Raw genomic sequence first — 10,696 nt, 5'->3', positions numbered from 1 at the left:
ATTTCTTCTCTTCTTTTGCAAACCCTATCATCCCGTCCATTACGAACCTTATTTCCACGATCATCTCCTTCATTTCGAACCTTATTTCCATCCAAGATCATCTCTCCCATTTCACACAATATATTTTCATTGAAATACGTAACCCTCATTACGTATTTCTTCAATACCGTATTTCTGTGAACCATATTTCTGTGAACTTTCTGCGTTCCCTCTTTTCTTCACATTTCATCTTTCTTCGAACCCTTATTCAGGTATTGATGTTATTAATTTTTTGTAATCATTAAAATGCATGTTGATCTTGTTTAAGATATACTGATACATGTTGAGCTTGTTTATAATCACGCATGATGCATGTTGAGCTTGTTGATGTTATACTAAACTGCATGTTGAACTTGTTGTAGTTAAATGGATACGAACAAAGATTTAGAAGTTCAAAATGAAGAAGTTGGCACCTCTAAGACTTATGAAAAAGAAGTCAAACGTGGTGCAACTATCATGCAAAAAGTCATTAAAGCAAGGAGTAATGGCATTAAATTTGAGGTATACTATACTCTGTTTGCTGTGTGTTTTTTATCTTTTTTTATGGTTTAGGGCATGTACTTACTATATGAGTTTATTAGGTTGGCTAGAATGAGAGTGGTCACCCAATTGACCCCAACAGCTCTATGTTTGTAAGCTATATTGGGGCTGTTGTACGTCAAAATGTCCCAATTACAATTGACAATTGGAGAGATAAGGCGTTGAAGGATGCCAAATATATTATATGGAATGACATTCAAGTAAATTTTTTGATCCACTCTTTTGTCATTTATAATTTTTTTCGGTAAAATACTTTACTTATAATTTTTTTTATTGCAGACGACTTTTGTTCTTGATGAGGGACGAAAGTCTTATGTTTTGAGAGTTGCTGGAAAGATCCATCGTGGATTTAGATCCCATCTCTCAAATTTCTATCTAAAAGATAGAGAAGGAAACACAAGTGCTGAACCTCCAAAAATATATCAACATTATATATCAAAGGATGAATGGAGAGCATTTGTTTCCAAACGTTCTGATCTCGCATTTGTCGTAAGTGATTAATTTATTAGCATTTGTGTTTTATTATTCATCTTCGTAGCGTATTTTTAATTTTTACACAATTGCTATTTTTTTATATAGAATATTAGTAAGGCAAATCGCGAACGGGCAAGCAATCCAAAACACCCATACAAGAAATCACGTATGGGATATGCACGCCTTGATCAACAACTTGTAAGTAATTAAACATCACTTTTATATAATGAAGTAATTTGTATTATAAACTATAGTGTGTAACTAATTTGTATTATTTTGTTTATGATTTTAACGAATAGAGAAAAGACACCCAAGCCGATCAACCCTTGGGTCGTCATATATTGTGGAAGGAAGCGCGTGTTAATAAAGAAGGAGTGGTTGATAATGAAAATGTCAAGAAAGTTGTAGAACTTTGTGTAAGTATATTATCACTTTAATATTTTTTAATATTGTATTTTAAAAATGCTATTGAACTTATCTTTTTAATGTTACATGTATTTTAGGAAATTATTGAACAAAGTTCTGAAACTCAAGAGGGCAACAAGGATACTTGCAGGGACATTCTTGGGAAAGTGTTTAATGTCCCTGAGTATTCCGGTCGAGTTAGGGGGAAAGGATTTGGCGTAACTCCCAAAAGCTTTTTTCCTCAAGAGAAGCGCCAAAAACCTTCCAACGAGGAAGTATTAGAGAAGCTCAGAATCCTATCAGAGCAAGTGGCACTCTTGGTGAATACGAATAAAGACAAGCAACTTCCGGTTCAGCTCCAACCTGAAATACAAATGGAGAGTGAAACCGGGAGTTGCAACGTCGGTTTGAAGAGTATTCCCGAGGTAATTAATTACTTACTACTTACTTGCTTATGTAATTACTTATGTATTAAACAAACTTATATATTAACTGTACTTATGTTTTAACTATTGATGTAGGGTGTCACTACATGTGTCCTATACTTGTCCTCGCCGACTCAACGGAAGGTGGGAAAAGGAATATTGTACAATACTTCGGGAGAAGTATTGCACAATATTCCGATCCCCGCGGGCCATGTCAAAGTATCGCCTACTGTTGCTTTCGAACCAACTGCACCGTTGCCCATACCGGACAACGATGGAGATATGCAGTTCTTAAGCGACGCTATTGGTAGTTACGTGGCATGGCCCACAAACCTTGTTGCCCTCCAAAAAAAGATTCCCAAAGACAAATCAGTTACATCTCCCGAAAAGGTTTGTCACATTTATTGCCTAAGGTTTGTCATTTTTTCAGATTCAATAAACTAACATTTTACCTCATTTTTGTAGGTCCAAATAAATAAACCACCCCTACAGCCAAAAAAAGGCAGCAAACCTCCAAAATTGGAGGTTAATAGAGCTGCCAAATCACAAAGGCCGGAGGGTAATAAAGCTGCCAAACTTGCAGCAACAAAAAAACTGGATCGGGGAAAATCGGTCGCTGCTGCTGCTGCTCCTAATAAAAGTCAGCCACACCTTGGTAAATACGGGGCATGTCTTGACATCCAAATAAAAAGGAACATGGGCAGCAGCGACGATTCGCGCATCGTGCACATGAATAAAGATATATTTGGAGATGAGTATGTTGAATATCTCAAAAACGAGCACATATACGAACTTCTCGAACATAAGGAGCTCAGTGCTACTGTAATCAGCTTGTACATAAGGTAAAAAGTACTTTTAATTGCATTTATTGGTAATTAATTAAATGTATTGGTAATTAATCTAGTTTAAAATTTTCATTGAAGGTTTTTGTACGAGAAGGTCGTGTGCACGAGGAAATTGTCAAATAAATACTCATTCTTGTCTCCACATAAGATGTCGATGTGGAAACTCGATCCAGACAATGTAAAAAAATACATTGTAGATATGTTTTTAGGAAATATAGAAAGTGATAAATTGTTCTTGGCACCATATAATTCAGGGTACGTAATTTTATCTTTTTTAATTGATGAGAATTTAATTTATTAGTTGTCTATAAACAAAATTGCTTAACCAATTTTTTGTTGTTGTAGGGCACATTGGGTGCTATTTGCAATCAATGCGGTCTCTGAAGTGATATACTATTTGGATCCCGTGCACGACAATTACAGCAATCACCCCGAAATAAAGACTATGCTCGACACGTAAGTAATATTCATTTATTTCTTACATATATATATATAAATAATGTGTTTGTTCATGCTATAATAATCACATTTATTCATTCGATAGTGCTTTAAAAGTTTTTCGAGCTCAAAGAAGTGCTACAGTGTCGAAGCAAAAGTCTAATAACATTACATGGATCCCAATAAAGTCCGTCAAACAAATAACATTGACATGGGTACTACGTATTGAGATCCATGAAGGAGATTGTTGAGAAGAATAAAACTATTATCCCAGAAACGGTACGGTATTTTCATTATATGATTTTCATATATAAATTATCTATATATTTGATACTATCTTAATATAATATGTTCAATTTTTATATTGCAGTACTTTGACAATTCCAGTCCATCATATTCTGAGGAAGATCTGATGGAATTAAAGGAAGACTGGTGTTAGTATGTGCTTGACATGCAAATTATTTGATTTTCTGGGAAATAGCTTGCTGTTGGGCAAGGGATCTGAATATTATATGGTAGCTAGTGCATATTATGTATATTCTGTTAGTTATTATATGTAAATGATCATAGGACACAATATATGAACATGCATATGAATCTGAATGTAGTTTAGGTTGTAAATTAGGTTATATATATATATATGTATCTGAATGTAGTTAATTAGGTTGTAAATTAGGTTATATATATGTATCTGAATGTAGTTAATTAGGTTGTAAATTACAGAGTTACAGAGTTACATATATGTTAATTAAGTTAAAGAGTTCTAATTTATGTTCTACTGATTGTGTGAACTGCTTATGGTATTTGAATATGTTTTGTTGTTGTGTGCACTGATTTTGGATCAAAATAATTTTGGATACAAAGATAAAAGACAACGCTTTCTAAAAAAAATGGCATAAAAAGGTAAAAAGCGCTTTTCATTTCAAATATTTAATTTACAGCGTTAAAAAAAAAAACACATTTTACAGCGCTTTTTTTAAAAAGCGCTGTAAAATGTTGTTGTAAAGCGCTATAATGGTGTACATTTTAAAGCGCTTTATTGAGAAAGCGCTGTAAAATGTACAACAAAAGCGCTGTAAAATGCAGAGCCATAATTTCATATAATGGGTGTGCATTTTACAGCGCTTTTGTTAAAAAGCGCTCTAAAAGCAGACCCATAACTCATATAATGGGTGTGCATTTTACAGCGCTTTTTTGAAAAAGCGTTGTAAAATATGCATAACAAGCGCGCGTTCTATTTACATGTTTTATAGCGCTTTTTTAAAAGCGTTGTTGTATCTTTTACAGCGCTCGATTCCACAACGTTTTTTTTTTTTTTGAAAAAGCGTTGTAAATGGATTAAAAAAAGCGCTGTAAAATGCAGTTTTTCGCGTAGTGTTTCATTTTCTCGATTAACCAACTATTTTGTGCAGTTTTGTATTGTTTCATTGATTTAGCACAGTGATAAATTTTGGTGAAAAAGCAACATGATACATGTGCAGTATTTTAATCATACATGAAGTTATAGATGTTCCAATTGAGTCAAATCAATTGCATATCCAAACTAACATCCATAGCTACTATTGTCATGAAGACACCAAAACCCAATTTGGATTGCAAAAGGGTGAAAAGTGCATGTAGTTATGGATTAGACACCTAACCCCATAACTACTGTTGATTAGAGATTAGATGATCCTTCTTGAATCCATGTAGTTATGGTTTTCATATGCTATTTATGTAATTAAAACATATATTGTAACAACTGACTTATTTAAATTTGTTAAAATAAAGATTTATTAAACTTTAACACGTTATTTTAGAAATAATAATTTTTGGTTAAAATAGGAATAGACAAAAGGTTATCTGAGTATTGTCCAAGGGTCAAAAAGGGAATTTATCACTCGTTTCCCTCACTTTTCATAGCTGAAAAACTTAAAGAACACAACCAAGGTACTATTCACCATTCCATCTAATCATCCATTATCCTTTTCTCTTAAAAATCGTTCAAAGTGAAAAAAGCTCACCTAAGTTTCTCAAACCAGCCCAAAAAAATTGGATGCACGATCATACCCCTCAATGTTCAAGAATTAAACAAGAAAGAAGATTTTTCAAGCTTGGAACAAAGGACATAGTTAATAAGATCCAAGAACTACTAGAACCAACTCTTTCTCCAATCAGTTCAAATTTCAAAGGATATCTCTTAGAAACTTTGAGCTCTTTTCCTATAATTGTTTTCATAATTTGCATGTGGATTTTCAGGATTCGATTTTAATTTCAACTTTTGTTAGAAATGATTTTCTAGGTTTGATATTGGGTTTTATTTAAAATCTGAGAGTGATGGACAAACTATGAGTTTTAACATGTAGGAAATGTTTAAGAATATGCATTTAATTGCTCTTAAAATCACCCACTTTGCATTTGTTTTGTGATGATTTATATTATGTTAGTGATAGAGAGGATGAGGGTTAAATGGAAAAGTATAATTACATGTTAATACATTCCCTAAACCACTCCCAATGTTTTTATTCTGCCTCTGATTTTCCTTCAATCTGGCTACCTCCGGTCACGCTACCTCTGATGACACTGCCTTTGATCCAAGAATGACTTTGATCTTGCTACCTCTAATCACATTGTTTCTGATCCAAGTATGACTCTAATCATGTTGTCTATTATCAAAAGGCCTCTGATCCAAGAATGACTCTAATCATGTTGTCTCTGATTAGAATGTCTTTGATCATGCTGTCTTTGATCCAAGTATAACTCTGATCATGTTTCCTCTTATTAGAATGCCTTTGATCATGTTGCCTTTGATTCAAGAATGATTTTGAACATGTGGTTTCCTTTCAATGATCATATCTAACTAATTATTTCCTCTAACAAATATTGCACCTAATGATTGATTGAAGACGTGTTTCTACATTTTGTTTTGTATGGATATAATATTGATGATAGTTAATTATTTGCAATCATTGTGATGATAAGATTGACATTACAAATGCATCTCATACATAATATCCTACATGCATTTCATACATAATATTATGATACATAATTGGTATGGCATTGACCCTAACTGGAATTTCATACATAATATTATGATAAGACTTACATTGCAATAAGTAAATGAAGAACAATCGGGACGCCAGTTAGGGTAAAGGCCATACAAACTTTCCAAAGAGGCTCCAATTATCTTCGGGACTCATGTCAACATAATTGGGGAAATCTTCTTCATAATAACGGAAAAGAGATTAAAAAAAACTTAAGGACTATTTTCTTAACATAATATAATTTCATATTCCCTCATGTTAGAAATTTATTTAAGCAAAATTATGTATATCTGCCCCTCCTTTTTTTATAGAACTCACTAACATTATTATCTCACTCCCTATTTTTAGGTATTATAGTAGATAAGAGGGATTTAGACTGAGAGTTCATGCATCAGAGGATAGAGACCAATACATATGTTGTTTATGTTTGGAATCTAATTGTATTGTGTACATAAGAGGATGCTTGTATACTGTGTAGTATATATATAGTTACAATGACATTGTAAGTTTGTACTAGTTGTATTTTATATAATTGCTTCTGAAATATTAAAATGTATAAATTTGTTACCATATTTTGGTAATGGTTACTACATATGTTGTTAACCTTTTGTTACATAAGTAATTAATACTTTGTTACATTATTGACTTAATAATAATTCGTGTGTAGAAGTTTTTGTTTGAACCAAGTTGGTTTTCCATTTATAGTTTTCATGTTAACAAAAGTATTTTATGAAAACAATAAATTTGGATTCATGGCTTTATTAAGTATGCAAAATTTGAAAGAAGAAAATCAGAGGAAGGTACCAGAGGAAGTCACTAGTGACAGTGACTAGATGATGAGATCAGAGGAACATAGAGTATACGTGTTTGCCTCTAAATATATGCCTCTGAAAGTAACGTTCCTCTGAAGGTTACGAAGATTTCCTCTGATGTATGGGTCTGAAGACTACCTGTGAAGAATGACTCTGAAAAAAGGTTTGAAGATTGCCTATGAAGGTTGTCTTAAGATTGAATTTGAAGCATGCCTCTTAAGTCCTTGCATGTCTCTAATGTGCACAAACTCAACATATCTCTAAAGAGTTCATACCAAGGTATAATTAACTCTGAAGAGATTGTTCAAACCATAAATTCAAAGCTCATAATATGCTAATCAAAATGGTGCAACAGTCTTCAAATATCACATCTGATATGTAGCCTCTAATGTTGCACTAACTCTGAAGTTTCAACAAGGTGATTTTCCCAATGTCACTAATTCTAAGTCATGCAATTTTGTCCCTGACTATCATTATTCAAGAAACGCAATACCTTCTTCTGGAAAGTCAACAACTGAAATTGAAAGAATTAAGTATGAAAAGAAGACTTAGTCAAATAAAAAACTTGTGAAGATCCAAGAACAACTCGAATCCATTCCAGCTCAAATCATGTAAGAGTATGAAAGAAAATCTGTGTTTTTGAAGACAATCTAAAATAAGATTGGATTCAGATTTATAATTGAAGAAAATCTTTGACCAAGTTGAAAAGAAGATATGGGCAAGATTTGTTTGGAACAAGATATGATCAAGATCTTATCAACAAGAAGATATAAATTATTTACAAGAAGATTTGATCAAGATTTATCACAAGATGATATGAATTATTTTCAAGAAGATCTTATCAAGATTTATCTAGAAGAAGATATGAATTATTTACAAAAATATATGATCAAGAACTGTTTACAAGAAGAAACACTAACGAGAACATACATTTATTATTTGCAAAGATATGACTCATATTTTATAAGGACAAATGAAAAATCCTAACCTATTCTATAAATAGATACTCAACACTGAAGAAGAAAATAAGAGAACTCACAAGCACAAAATTTCCTAACTCATTAGAGTTCATAAGGTTAAGGTCTAGAGAAACACTTGCTGAAAAGAAATATTTTTTAAGTGTTTTCTAGTGTGAGAAGCAAATCAATTTGTTCCAAACTATTTTAACCGAGCCCGATAATAGTTTTCACGTTCCTCATGCAATCTGTAAGTTTTGAGGTTGTGTTGAGAAGACTTTGCTTGTAGAGTCAAGGTGTTTGTGTTCCTCAAAAAAATTTGTAGGTGTCAGGTTGTTTTGAGAAGACTGATTTGTAGGGCCAAGTGTTGTGTAATTCAAGTTTTGAATTAGTGGATTAAATCCTTTTAAGTGGAGGGATTGGGCGTAGCTACCAAGTTGGTGGTGAACTATGATAAATTCTTGTGTCACTTTAATTTTGAAATCCTTGTTTTATTTCTGCCTCTGATCACTTAACTCGATTGCTATTACTTTTATTCCAAGTCACCAAACCCGAAATAGTTTTAAATAAATTAGCATAAATAATCCAACTTAGTCAAACACAATTCAATACTGCTTCTTGTGTTTGCGCCTTCATTTTTTATTTATTACTTTATTATTTGAACGATTAGTATACTTGCCAAAGAATTGTCAAGGTTTTTGGCGCTGTTGATGGAGATTGTTGATTAATTTTTTTTACAAAATAATTTAGTAATACTTAGTTATTTTAATTTTTTAATTTATTTTTTTCTATTTAAAAATCATTTTAATTTTGTTGCATTCATTTTATTTTTTGAAGTTTCTCTCTGGTTCTTAGCAATGAGTGAATCAAAAGTACATTTATGTACTAACTAATTATTATATCTCGCAAGTTAAAATCATTGGATAGAAATGTTTATTTCAAAATAGACGTCATACAAATGACATTGCTTTTTAGCCAATTTTATGGCATTGTGAACCTTATATAAGACCCTTAATTTTAAATTCTAATTTATGTATTCTAAAAATGACATTGCTTTTTAGCCAATTTTATGGCATTTTGTGAGTTAAATGCCAAAAATATCTTTTTGGAGACCCGATTAAAATTATTCGCCAATGAATAGTTTTATTTAATTATAGTAAATCTTTTGTCGAAGAAAAAAAAAATTTCTGAGATGCAGCATTTTTCAGAAAAATTCATCTGCCCTTTGAATTACGGCGAGAGTAGATATTTTTCTGAAAATGTGGTTTGTAATGTAATGTGAGGTGACACGCGTAATAATGATTTTTATAAAAATATCTAAATATTTGAAAATATCTAGATATTTGTTTAAATATTTATCATTATTATTATAATTTAATATATATAGAACCAAGAGAAACAGGAACGTTGCCCCTGCTCCTTGCCTTCTCCTTTCTACTTTTCCTTTCTGTTTCAAAAAAAAAAGTGTATGTTGGTGGGTTTAAAAACAAAAACACAAAACACAAATCATCATTTTTCTCTTAGATCTAAGCTACGTTTTGAGAAGTGACAGAAGAGAAAATTGCTCATTGCCACGCTGCGGTGCTAGTGAGCTAGTTTTCGACGCGACGTCACGAATTTAAATTTTACCGGAATTAATTACGGTACCGTAATCGTGTGTTAGAGCTATTGTTAAGGTAAGGGCTCCTTCCAAACTTTTAGTTTGCATTTAGGACATTATTTGTGATTTTGTGGAAAAGAAGTTTGATGTATTTGATGTGTGAATTTGTTGAAAATGAATTTAATTTGTTTATGTGGGAATTAGTGGGATTTGTTTTTGGTGTGTTTTGAGGTGTGGTTTGTGGTGATCCATATTTGGTTTGATTTATATGTTCATAATTATTATTATGAATCTTTGAGATGTGATTTAGGTGTGGATTTTGTGGATATTGAATTAATTAAATTTGATGAGTTTGAGCTACGTAATGAGTTATTTTCAAATAAATGAGTTTGATCTGAAATTGAAGTTTTACAAAAAAAATTAGCGTTGTTAAAGTTGTGAAAAAGTTCAAATTTTAACTAAGTTAAAAAGTTTGAGCAAATAGATAGATTGAAATTAAAAATGGTTAGAGTTTAAAATATTATTCTTTTAATTACTCTTTGATTGAGTTTAAAAAGAAAAAAAAAGTTTAGAGTATTTTATTAACTCAAAATTTCGGTGCTTTAATAGTCGAGTGTATGTATGTGAAATTTGGACAATATTTGTTTAATTTAGTTTTAAGTAAATAATATAGATTATTTGGTTTTAAAAGTTTGGTGTGTGAGAAAGATTTAATTTTAAGAATTTTGTTGTGTGTGAATTAATTTTATTGTGAACAATTTGTTATAAATATTTATGTTTATGTAGTTAGCTCCTTGAGTCTCGAAAATGAATTGAGACCGTTGGCACAGAGTTAGTAGTGGGGAGAACTCTGATATATTAATGTTGTTGTGGTGATTTATGGTTGAAAATTTTGGAGATTGAATATGGGTGATTAATGTTTGGAAATTTTGGTGATTCATGTTTGGTGAAATTGATGTGTTCATAATTAATATTATGAATTTTTTAGAAGAAATTTATGTGTGAATTGGTGGAAATTGAATTTAATTCAATTTATGTGTGGATTGAATTTGAAGATGTGATTTATGTGTGTTTGTGGAAATTGAAATTGGTGTGAATAAATATGTTTGAGTATGCTTTGTGTTGTGTTTGAAAAA

The 10,696-nt window shown here is 31.5% G+C and overlaps 3 long non-coding RNA genes across 3 annotated transcripts in view; all 3 read left to right on the top strand.

Annotated features, from left to right (window-relative positions):
- The first annotated feature begins 1,164 nt into the window (after positions 1 to 1,164).
- LOC140919491 (uncharacterized) lies at positions 1,165 to 2,517 on the top strand. Its single transcript, XR_012162106.1, has 3 exons — positions 1,165 to 1,469; positions 1,557 to 2,273; positions 2,349 to 2,517. It is a non-coding gene; the product is annotated as an uncharacterized lncRNA (long non-coding RNA).
- A 175-nt stretch (positions 2,518 to 2,692) lies between these two features.
- On the top strand, positions 2,693 to 3,147 carry LOC140919954 (uncharacterized). Its single transcript, XR_012162695.1, has 3 exons — positions 2,693 to 2,725; positions 2,807 to 2,983; positions 3,074 to 3,147. It is a non-coding gene; the product is annotated as an uncharacterized lncRNA (long non-coding RNA).
- A 6,238-nt stretch (positions 3,148 to 9,385) lies between these two features.
- The window catches only part of LOC140919276 (uncharacterized), a 2,570-nt gene continuing 1,259 nt past the window's right edge, over positions 9,386 to 10,696 (top strand). Inside the window, exon 1 of the long non-coding RNA XR_012161892.1 lies at positions 9,386 to 9,636. This is a non-coding gene — a long non-coding RNA (uncharacterized lncRNA). The remainder of the gene's footprint in view (positions 9,637 to 10,696) is intronic.

This window comes from Cicer arietinum, chromosome 1 (assembly GCF_000331145.2).
Source record: "Cicer arietinum cultivar CDC Frontier isolate Library 1 chromosome 1, Cicar.CDCFrontier_v2.0, whole genome shotgun sequence".
Taxonomy (NCBI): Eukaryota; Viridiplantae; Streptophyta; class Magnoliopsida; order Fabales; family Fabaceae; genus Cicer; species Cicer arietinum.
The sequence above is the reverse complement of the archived record's forward strand: the minus strand, read 5'-3'. Positions and strand labels throughout refer to the sequence as shown.